Raw genomic sequence first — 12471 nt, 5'->3', positions numbered from 1 at the left:
CGCAAAGTTATCGTTATGCAAAGCTCGTGCTGAAGATGTGAAATTTGAAAATCTTTCGCCAGAATGTCAATTTTACACGAAATGTCATAAAAACCTGTAGAGATGTAGCGCGTGAGATTCTCTGTTGAGCGGTGCCGTGAAGAGTGCCTAAATATTTCTACGGTCTGGTTTGCAGCGGCCGGCAACAACAACAGCATTTGTATGGGAGTACTTAAGTGGAATACGACAGTACTATCAAATGGTTTGAATTTGTAAGCATGCCGCTTTTATTTTCGGACACGGTTTAGATAGATGCCCCGCTTATATTTTCGGACAGAGAAAGTATTTCATTTTGGTGTCGTGTATCACTCGACATGCGATTTCCTGGGATCTCAGCTCTAATCAATGATTCGCTGCTGGGTGGGTGTATCGCTCTAGTAGCGGTATCGGTCTACATGCGAAATACGGTACCTTCTCACGGAGCGTCAAAAATACTGGCGAACAAAAGAATCGACCTTGATGGGACTCGAACCCACAACCCCCTGATTAGAAGTCAGATGCGCTATCCATTGCGCCACAAGGTCATCTTGATAAGAGTAACAATTTTGTTATACTGATACAGTTCTCGGTATCTTTTCAAAAGGTAGGTTTCAGAAATGAGAAAAAAAAACGCAAACTTTGCGTAGGTACGAATTCCTTAATCTTAAAGATGGCAAAGTTCGAACCAGCATTTCAGTCACGCACGCAACTATGTTGCCCTCCGATCATAGACTGCGCGATTGCGACTGTGCACAAGGGATCAAAAGAGCGAATCAATATGCAGGTTGGTCCTTCTAGTAAGTGGCTTTTACTTAATTTAAGCAATGTTACGGCTACGTTTGTGAATTATTTAGCCTTTGCCCCGTGTTTCTTTCTCCTCGGAGGCTTTTACGGCGAAATATGCCTCTGATGTGCCCTGAAGGACCTCTGGGGAACCATACCGTCTGCTTGTTTGTACGAGGGCGACACGCGTGGGACAGCTCGTACCGGCGTTAGCAGCGCACTCGAAGGCAAAGACCACCTCCTTCACCTCTGGTCTCACCGTGAGCTCAACCACCGCCGCTCCGCAGGCTCTTTGGCTTCAGCGGTACTTGCTTGTGCCTCCGTCTTTTTGGCTGCAGCCGACTCGGCGCGCGGGGGCCTAGACTTTGCAACTTCCATGGCCGCGTCATTATATTCATCGGCGTCTTCCTGAAGCGCTTCTTCTCTCGGCCCCTCTCATCGCCTTGTTCCAGCTCTGCTGCCTGCCTCCCACATTTCGACGAAGGCAGCGTCGGTAGCGGTCATCCAGCACTGCCAGACATCGCTGGTGCTCTTCTGGTGTCAAGATATTCTGCATTCTACTAAAAAAAATTCCATGCGTGGTTCTTGAATGAATCATGAACGCAATAGCGCAAATCTGCTATCACTTGGCTTGGAAAAACCCACTTAAGTATGATTTTTTGTTTTGTTTTTGGTTACAAAACAACAGAAAATTTGTAAGCGAGTGATTCATTGAATGGGAGCAAAACGGCGAATTTGGTCGGAATTTACAATATATGTATGACGAGGTGTCTGTCGCAACCATCTCTGCCTTTTTCTTTGCTTGTTGACCTCGCACTCTTTCTAAAGAATGAGATAATTCGGTGGCTGTTGACCACCGCTGTTGTGGATGACACCACCTTTCTTTATCCCGCTCAGCCGAAGATCCGGTCCAGCTACCATAAGCATGTGTATTCGGCTGTTCTAAGCTCGCACATTTAAATTGTCTCAGTATTGAGCTCTCTCAAGATTTTTTCAATATAAATTTTGTCTCGTATGTTTAGCGGCTCTGCATAACATCGATGCCGACAGAAACTGACGGAAGCTCTATACCTCTTATGTTTAGCGGCTCCACAAATGGGAAGTAAGGGGTTAAAGATCACTTTGCGGGGGCTATCCAACCGTATGTCCCTGATCAATCAGCTTAAAGTGCTTGCTGTTGCGCTGCGCTGGGCTAGAACAAGTTGTTTTGCGCAATAGGCGATCTTTGTTTAGTGTAGCGTGTGCTGTCGGTCTCGTGCTTGAACAATTGTTTTGAATGCTACGCGAACAATTCACAACAAAGAACTCTAAATTCTTAAAAATAACTCATAGTTTTGGAATAAGAATTTTCTTCGTCCAGAAATATAGTCCTGTGGAATAACGCGATCCTTCGCTTTTCCACTGGTATGAAATATCGGAATATCGATCGGTAATCTATCCGTCATTTATTCAGATTTTATCCAGATAATCGTCATTCCAAGCCTTGGGTTCATTCAAGGTGTGGGGTTGTCAGGGGTGCGCTCAGATCAATTTCCAGCAAGAAAGCTGGTTCTAACAATTTCTACTGGGACTTACCAGACGACTAAATGAAAATATGTGTTAGATTCGAGTCTGTGATAAGCCATCGATCGCCATCTGAAAAAAATATCTGTGCCGAGCTCTGACAGCTTTAATTAAAAACGGTGTCGAAGTAGCATGGCCACACGTGTCGATGTATGAATAACGATGGTATTAGACTTGTTCTTATTTCTCTGTCCCACCGATTTATAGAGATTTTGGTATTTTTAAAGAAGCACTACCAATATGAGAATGCGTCAAGCAAAATGTTACTTATGAACCTAAGTACGAATCGCGATTTCAGCACTCTAAACGAAAGCGGGGCGTCTCCTCTATCTTTTGAGCCCTTATAAGCTGCAGAATGCTTAAAACTGAAGAAGTTGTGGTCGCCTAAAAAATAATATCTTTATTTATGGGCCCTCAAAATGACGATACATTTAGGAGTGTTGTGAGCTCAATATTTTTTTCAATTTTAGAGATTTAAGCGTTATTTAAAAGCTCTTGTTAAAAGCAATTGAATAAGGGTGGTTTTTACAGTTTTTTCGATGGAAGTTTACAATAAATGTAACTGTTTCGGTTAAGTGCGAAAATCAATTGGCCAACTTTAAGCTCGATTATCTCGATAGCTCTCAAAGGTTCGTAAGTAACATTTTGTTTGACGCAGTGGACGCCTTTCAAAAATGGTTTAAACACCCACTTTATTTACCGTCGGTATGCTAGGCGTAGAAGAAGTGTATGCTCATCATATCGGCCTAAGCACGCACCACAATTACCATACTGCCGACGTTTTTGTCCTGATATAAGTGTCCAGATTCTGAGACTCCTACATGCTAACAGACATACCTGTCACTTGCTGCCGGACGCGCCTCCGGTGCTTTTTTCCATGTTTCTCGCTGGATTTGCCCACTTTCGAATTTGCAGCTTCTACCGTAAAGATGGATGAATGCACGGAGGAAGCACTTGTGTGGCTTTCACAAGCCATGGCGCACGTGGAGGCGGACCTAGTTGTGGCTCGTACAGAGATCTACAAATTGATGTTGGAGGAGGCGTGGTGTGTAGCCATGAGAAGCAGGCACTACTTGACGGCCCAGTGCCTGGACACGCCGAGTAATTCAGCTTGGATGGCTTTGTATACGCATGGAAACGACAAAAACTTCTTAAACGCCACTAGCTTGACGAGGTAACGTTCATTAGCAACTAATGAATCTATGGAGATACTAACTCTGTTGTGTCTTAAAGGACGTCGTTTGACCAGCTTCTGGGAAGATTTTCGACATTCTACAGGATTCGCCAGTCAAATGCGAGGGGCAGGCCGCCGAAGTTACGCTATCACCACCAAGGACTTGGTCTGGTGCTCTGCTACTACGTTGGCTCAATGGAGATCAGCACGCTATGCATGCTGTTTGGGGTGCCTCCCAGCACCATGGTGCGAGCGCTACGCAAAGCTGAGGAGGCGTTGGCGAGCACGCTGAGGAGATACACCCCCTCAAGGATTGCTTGGCCGTCGCCAGCCCGCCAAATTGAGCTGGCCCGACGTGTGGAGAGCCGCGAGCCGTTGCTCCAGCACACGTTTGGATTCATAGACGGCAAAAATCTGCGGGTGCGGCTATATTATCATTGTATTACTTTTAAAGTTTTCTAATTATCCTAACCGCACTTGTGTGTATCTGTAGGTCATGCAGCCTTCGAATGCAGACATGCAAAACGCCATGTACAACGGGTGGTTGCACTGCGTCTTCGTCACGGGGACAATTTGCTTTGCGGCGGACGGGTGCATCATCTGGAGCAAGCACAACTGCTCGGGGTCTTGGAACGACTCGGACACGTCGTTGGGATTTCGTACAAAGCTATTGGACCCGAAGTATTGTCCGGACACAAGGATGAATGTCGTATCTGATTCCGCGTTCCCGTGTTCGACCGAACTAACCGGCCGCATTCTCACGCCACTTAAAGACGGGGACATCGAGCGAATTTTGCCTTCACTTAGAAGTTCTGCCAGGACACTTCACAATGCCATAACATCGGTGCGCCAGGCCGCGGAGTGGGGCATGGGCAGCATGCAGAAGGTGTATAGTCGTCTTAATCTTCCGCTCCCGTATGACCCCGAACGCCGCGGCGTGCGCATCGACAACATTTTCCGCATGTCTAATTACCGTGTGCGTACGGTAGGCATCTCGCAAATCCGGACGACTTTCTTGGGTGAAATGGATATGATGGCTGCAATACAGTAAGTGCTCCGTGCATTTGAGCGACTAACCTGCAACACCAAGCTACCTGTCGCTAAGCAGTTTAGTGTAATGGCAATACGTGCAGCTTTGTAATGAACATTGAAAGTATTTGAATTTGAAATTGACAGAGGCTACGTTAAAATTACTCTACATGTGAATGAACCTCGACGTTCTGCTGTGAGTCGCAAAAGAGAAGTCCATCCTTACGCTTTCTTTGACAAAGCACCAATGAGTAGGATCAGCTCTTGAGTACGTGCGCGGGCTTCTTCCTTATCGCGGCGCGTTCGCTCCTCCATGTCTTGGACGTTCTGGCCGCTGCGCTAACAGGAGTCTATACCCCGTGTTTCGCGGACGCTTAGCTCGATCGAGCTCAAGCTCTCCTAGATACTGATCCAGAATTTCTCCGACCCCAATCGTCTCCGCTGCAACGACGCCTAGAGCTCGCGTTCGTACATTGCGCGCCAGGAACACCTTGGCTGACTCCACCAGACCGTTCCCACAGTGACCCAAGTAGGGGCAGCAGTTGATATTGCAGTACATATGCATGAGCGAGTTGGTGCATGTGCCAACACGACAAGCCGATCGGCACCCGCACGATCCAAAGTGAGGAACATGCGGGAGCACAATTCCCAACGGGTTGTACTGATCCCTGAGGTGGGCCACACGACTAGGCCATCGAGCTGGGATGAATTCTCGTCGCGGACGAGAGCTGGGAGACCGCAGACGAGATGTCGGATCCGGACTTGTACGCATGAGACCGCAAGAGGTGATGGTCGAGTGCTCGTGCTGGCGAATTGGAGACACTCGTGGTCGACAGTATGGCTCAGCTTGAGATCGCGCAGCTTGAGTTCTGTGGCCCAAGCGAGTGGTACGACGGTCTTGGCGGGAGCTGGAACGGTTGTCAAGAACAGAGCACACAACTGGACGGGACCTTGAAGGAGGTCGAGCTGCACGACTAGGTGGCGTCTCGAGCAACACAGGGGACGAAGTTGTCGGGCTGGCAATGAAGCGAGCGGGGACTGGAGACGCAACAGAGATGCCGGGGGAATCTTGCTGTGGAGGCGACTTTAGACCAGTTTCTATGGGCCGCTGGCTTCGCCGCGGTGTTGCCCATGTCGTGGTCATCGTTCCCGACAAAGAAAACAGTTCTTCTTCCGTCTCTGAATCAACTGGAAAATAACTGGCGCATCTGGACTTGGCGCCACTGCTTCGAGGTACCAAATGCACGTTTGGCGGTACATTTTCATCGTCACTCGACGTGTCTTGAATGCACCGTTGTTTCCAAAACAACACCGAGTGAGATCGGCGCTTCATAGTCTCTGCTCACATTACGCTACAGTTAGAAATTATATTATTATCACCTCAGCCATCGCAATACATACCGGGGCGGTGCTTTGTGGCCTTGCTGTCCAGTTTAACAATGAACTGTGACGGGAATTTAAAAGATATATGTTAGTAGAGTGATGGTTTATCTGTTAGAGTGCAGGTCACCTTACTTTATACAAAAGTCAATATGTTCGTTTAAGTCAAGAGGGCGGCGTAAAGCTAGGGGTAGGTGAGTTTACTGAGACCGAATTTACGTCTCATGACTTCTATGTCGAGTTTAAACACTGGCATAACTGCAGTGAATAAGGCGGGCGTTTACTCCATTTTTGAAAGGCGCCCAGTCTCATATGAGCTTGGTAAAAGTCCAAGTAGCCTTATTCGGAAGCTTGAATCAGTGTGCTATTCGCTTTATTTTTTGCGCGTTTATAACAGCGACCAGCAAGTAAATACCGCCATGAATGTGGGCTCGTATTTGTAGGGAGTTCTGTTATTTTTCGGAATTCGTAAGTATATTAGCGAAATTTTACAGAACTTGCAGTAAATGCTCATTTCGATATGGCGATCCAGCGTAATCACGATCGACATGTGTAGCACTCGCTAATAGGCGCTCAATTACATACGGTTTTACTGCTTGTTAAGTCGATATGTATCAAACAAGAGGGAAATGTCATCAAATCATTGGAAGAAATACGGTATCAGCCAATGGGATCATTGTAACATTTTTCGTGTAAAACACACAAAAACGAAGTCCCTTTAAATTGGTGGGACAGAGAAGTACTACTGATGAGATGCATGCATCATATTTGCATCAAAGGTTCTTAATCGAGCTTAACTGTTTTGAGCTAACAATAAATCGCGAAGATTTGAGAGCTCCCCACCATTTTGCGACCCTAGCTCGAGGCAAAAGGCGTCAAGAAAATACGTCTGCAAGTGATGTTTCTACTGGCCCTACTATTTCTTCGGACCTCGTACACGGTGTGAAAGGCCACATGCGTAGATCTGGGCGGAGTTTACCGTCATGCCGGCTCCTAGAAACGGATAAAAAAATATGTGAGGTGCAACCACTTTGAATCGCGTCCAGCCATTTCGGGGAATGATGAGTCACGCTATGAGCTGTCAAGAGATGCCTGAGCTTTTGCGTCATAAGTGCCGCAACGCTACGGTGAGAAAAATTGCCACCGCAGCGACTGACATTTTCCTGTTGCAGATTCCAGTGTTGGAGACAGTCTTGAGACCTCTCCAATATCTAAACAAGCTAAACCAAGTATTACCAGAAAGCTTTGTCGTCAGATGACTATTGTCATGTTCTTCAACACAGAATCAGTGACATTGCGTGCTGTGGAGCTCCATGGGCTTAGGCAGATGTTTGCCTGCATCTACCCGAAAGCTGTTGTGCCATCTCGAGCAGCTCTCTGCTTACTCTTGCTGATAGAAGTGTGTTAGCGAGGCGCTAAAGAATGTGCCGTACACTCACATTTTCCAGGCGTAATACGCGAAGTAATTGCTCAGCTCGGCAAAAACAAAAACAAATTTACAAAGTGCACAGATAAATTTAATATAAAGTGCCTTTCTTCGATTTTGCTAGTGAAATCGGACCTTCTCGGGCTTTGGTACATTAAGTGAGATGTGTCACGCCGATTTCTGCAGCACCAACAATTCGGACGTGTAATTTATGGACAGAGTGTGTGCCTATATAATTGCATCATATACACACTACTAGCCACTTGTCGACACACCGTACGATAAATCGACATGGGGTTGAGGCCGTGTGCGCTAACAACTAGCGCATTTGGCTGTTCTGTTTAATGCTACTAGCCAAGCGCCGCCGCTACGCGGCGGTAATTTAGGTTTTACTCTAGATTTTTGCCTTCCCGCCTTCGCTTCGCTTCGGCGGGATAATTAGTCCAAATCCTCTGAGTCCCCCATGTGCCTAAATCGACTTCTTTAATTTCATAAATCTGCGTTTCATTTGCTACAAAATGCTGAGTTCCCAGTAAGCCGTGTAAATATTTTTACCGGTACAAAAGACTGAGACCCTAGCATCATACTTACCATGCTCATAAACTACGATTACGCTAGTGATCTTGGCAAAGTCTCTTTATTGTTGTTGGCGATCAATGTACCTTAATCTTCCACCCAGAAGCACCTGCACTTCAGTCTAAAACCGCTAAATAATATATTTAGTTTAGCGTCGTGCTCGATTTCACGGGCCGTTTCTGAAACCTAGATTGCAACAATGCAAAGAAAATCTGTCCAGCTTGCATCAAATACCCGCTTGTACTGCCTGGTTAAGCTTGTAATAAACTGACTATTAACCACTTCGCAAACCAAACTCGCTACTTTGAAAGAAAATTAAAAGTGTTTCAGAATTAGTCATTAGACACTCCAATCTGTGCCTGTTATGGTTATAGCCTTTGGATATAACGATGCGTCGCAAGACGCCTTGCTGTAGTTGTTGTTGACGGCGGTATTTTTATTTGATACTTAATTGATGATTCCAGGATGGATTAGGCTCTAAGTTGATTAACGTTTCTTTACGGGCCTACTTATAATAACCATAATTGACACCTCTCATGTTGTGCTGTTATCTTACCGCTGCATATAAAACCTTATTATACGCCCTTATTGGCAAGGCGTCTACCTATTAAGAAGTATCAGAATTTTGTTGTCTAAAAAAACGCTAAGGAAACAATGGTCAAGTTCAACTCGCTTACAGTAGTAATTGTCATCAGCACATATAACTTCTTTTTGTTCACACGTCAATCTAGCACTATATATCTTTGTGGATCAAGTGACAGCGTTTATAAGCACAGTTTTGTTCTTACGGCCAGTCTACACGACCGGCTACTGCTGTACATGTAACATGTACGAATTAGCAATACCAGAAACCCACTCAGATAACTTATTAATGCTAATATTTTTGCAGTAAAAAAAATGAAATTTCATTTTAGTCAGTGTAACACACAGATCCTACTGAGTACAGAGTATTAAGTATACTTAAACCATGTCCTCGGAAACACGCATGCTTACGTGTACGCTAAGCACCCTGCCCTCCGTTTACTGTAGTATTCAAATATCAATAACAACATGCATTATGAAAAAGTATTTAATATTTAAACGATGCCGCCTTCGGACTTTGTGCAAATCTCCATATGTAAACTGGGAAACACATGCATTTATTGATGTCAACTACACATTCTAGTTTTAACCAATTGAAGCCACCTTCGCTGCGCTCGGCAGCCAGTAGAAATATTTAAATTATTTTATCCAATGATTTGTCCGGAAAAGCGTGACAGGCACGACAATTTAGTGTGACGGACAGACAGGTTGCTGCAGTAGATGTTTAAGACTAGCCGTTCGCCGCCGCTACGCGGCGGAGTGGCATGGTTTGTTGGAGATAAGGTGGCCGCAATTTTAAGTACTTCGTGTGTTGTGTGCTTTCAGTCTGATCTTGTACCCCGAGGCTTCGGCCATCCCCGTGCGATGTTGTGTCGTGTACTTAAAACACCTGTCATTTCGTAGTCTCATGTGGCAGTGTACGGTATCGTTAATTCGTACGCGTCCGTTGCTCCGTACTACTGGTTGGCGTCTATGTTCCTCCGTGGATATTGCCCTTTTCCGTTAATGCGCTCTCTCTTTTGGGCTCATGCTTTTCAGTAGTACGACACCCTTTCGTGGCTGCTATTTTTTCGTGTTCCCAAGGTCTTGAGTGGGTTTACAGGTTTAGTGGTCCATATTCATTCATGGTCCATGGCGTCTCATCGACGGTACCCTCGCCGACGGGTGCTATTCCGTAGTTATATGGATCCGTCCCCCGTGTAACGTGCTCTCCTGGTGTGACTTCATCGACCGCGTTATCGCGCTATCATGCGAGCGCAGTATAATTCTGCTATCCTATGCTTTCGTGCTCGCGTAGTGCATCTGTGTTTCCCGTGTTATTATATTCAACAATGGCATACTGATCCACGTTGTGCAATCGTGATATCCAAAAGCGCTCCCCGGTGCTTCCGTGGCTGATCTGCCGCCCGTGCAATCGTGGAATCGCCTTTTGTGGCTCCGCGATTTGCCGTCTATAACTCCCGTTGCTGCGTGTTATCTCACGGTTTAGTGGCTGGACCACCGTCCGTGCAATCGTATTATCTCGCGGTATCGTGGTTGGTCTGTCGTCCGAGCTATTGTGAGCTACCGTAACACTGTGCTCCGTGGCTTGGATCTACCCTGGTATCGTGCTCCAATGCTCGGTGATTTCCCGCTTATGCTCTCCTGTGGCTTTGTGTTAGGTTCATCGTCTGTGCTTCATGTTCTACCGTGGTGTTATGGAAGAATTGCTTTCCGTGCACCTTACCGTTTCCGTGGCCCGTGTTTTTCAGCATGTTGGGGTGTCATTACTTCAGTTACTTTCCGTGATCCATACGCTCCCATCATATTCTTGCCATTCCAAGTTCATGGTAGCGTGGTCGTCCGTGGTTCGTGCTTTTCAAAATGGCTAGCTGCCTTCATTAATTTAGTCCTTTTTCAACGTCCGTGGCCTTCTGTGCTTCGTGTTTTTTTCTCTACCCCATCGTGTACATAGTGTGCGCCGGTGTTCCTCTGTTTTTCGTGTTCTTGTTTATCCACTTGCCTCCGCGCTAATTCAATCGCAAACGCTGTTTTTATTTTGTTTGATGTATGCTACATATCGTGGTGAAAAGTGCGCACAATCTCTTAAGGTCGTACACTACGCGCGCGAATACAAAGGAATACGATCCTTTTTTATCGGCGGCGGAGTGGTGTACATGGTTATGTGGGGTGGGATGGTGGGAAGCCACTATATTCACATTTTAAAAGTGTTCGAATATTTAATATTAGTAATAAATTGTGCATCTTTAAATAACGCAAATATAATACCGGTACTTTGATTTAAATTGATTAGTATTAGTAATAACATGCGTTTTTTTTTCTTGCGCAACTAATTAATTTTTTGTAGTACTGCTATAAACGTCTGCAAGAAAAATATGAAATTCTCAGAACATAGTATTACTCAAAAGTTTTGTAAGTTTTATTATTTAAAAGTACTACGAAGCCTAAAAGACCATTATATATCCTATATGTACTAAAATTTCGATTGAGGCCGAAATATGAGTCACCAAATCCTACAATTTTTTTCAACAGCTCCTACGACGATATAGTATGTGTGTGCTTATCGGCGCCTTATACTAATGCTAACTAACGCGCACGCCACCTCACGCGAAGGGCAGCGCCCTTCGCGTGAGGTGGCGAACCGCAGCTGAAAATGGGGCAAATGGAAATTTGAGCGGTGCATTTAAGTACGATGTGTAGACCACATAATGCGATTTAAGCCAATCGACGCCGCCTTCGCTGCGCTCGGCAGCCAGTAGAACGCGCGTATTAGCGTGAGTTTTATTAACCCTATTCATGGCTAAAAGTGCAATTTTTGCATAGTCAAGCCGAGTCACAAAGATAGGTGCAGTCGAAAGGATGGGAAAATATAGTACCGAACAGGTGGAGTGTAGCCATGTGCGAGGAAAGGTTCATGCTAGCAAACAGGCCCGTAACGGACGGACGTACGGACAGACACACGTCAGAGGGATAAGATAGCAAGCGGAAGCACACGGCCCTCTACTCCACAAGCGAACGGACGCAGTAAATCGGATCTAGAGACGAAGTGATGATGCCGTTATGCTGCCATTTTTTACTTGGTGTCAGTAGACTTCGTGCAGTACTGAGCTAATAATTACTAAGTGTTTGACGCCTGCTTAGTCGGCATAGCTATCATGGAATCAGCAGCTGAGATCACACAGATTCCGCCTCAGCTGAGCATCAAGTCAGCGAGCCATTGACACCGTGTCGGAATCGGCTACCAGGGCACGACTTAGCTTTCATGGTAGCTACACCGTTCACTCTAATTCGTGCTTCGAAATTTATCGTGCATTCGCGCTTTAGTGACGTCAGAATCCTGGAATAATGTAGAAGGCTCACCAATTCTAAACAAAAACATTGGTTTTGGACAGATCTCGGCAATTTCTTTATTTTAGTCTGCTTGGTTTGAAATATGAAAATTTACTAATTTCTGTGCTCCAACCTAAACACCATAATTAGTCATGGCATGACTAATTAGAGTGAACGGTGTAATGGCTACGGTGTATTGGTAAGGCACATCAAGCGGATAATTGAGACCGCAAATGGGCTGACGTCGAGCAAGCTTGTAGTTGTGAATGAAAGCCGGCGATCAACGCGCCCCAGAAGATAGCATTTACAGCGCAGACGAACTCAAAACCGAGTTAGAAGTGATTTTCCACTAGGCTTGCCTACGATTTTTTTTTGGTGCTACAGCTCTTCGTCTACTTTCCTGGGGCCCGTGTGCAGCGGCTAACGTGCCTTAGTCATACCACCGACGCCCGCATCGAGGAGCAGCTACCTCGCGTTGCTAAATACTTTACGGCGACCAGTCAAGGTCAATTGCCGGAAGATGCTCCGACATATGTTAGCTTCCAAAATTGCAGTATACAGTATAGACTGCCGGCCAAAGTCTTGAAGAGAGGGCAGCACCAGCCGCAGG

The 12471-nt window shown here is 45.8% G+C and overlaps 1 non-coding gene across 1 annotated transcript; it reads right to left on the bottom strand.

Annotated features, from left to right (window-relative positions):
* Positions 1–490: 490 nt before the first annotated feature.
* Positions 491–563, bottom strand: PITG_29273. The gene has a single exon. It is a non-coding gene; the product is annotated as a tRNA-Arg (tRNA).
* Positions 564–12471: the final 11908 nt, after the last annotated feature.

The sequence above is a fragment of the Phytophthora infestans genome, genomic scaffold (assembly GCF_000142945.1).
Source record: "Phytophthora infestans T30-4 supercont1.53 genomic scaffold, whole genome shotgun sequence".
In the NCBI taxonomy this organism is placed as follows: domain Eukaryota; phylum Oomycota; class Peronosporomycetes; order Peronosporales; family Peronosporaceae; genus Phytophthora; species Phytophthora infestans.
Note: the sequence above shows the minus strand (reverse complement) of the source record. Positions and strands in the feature narration are given on the sequence as shown.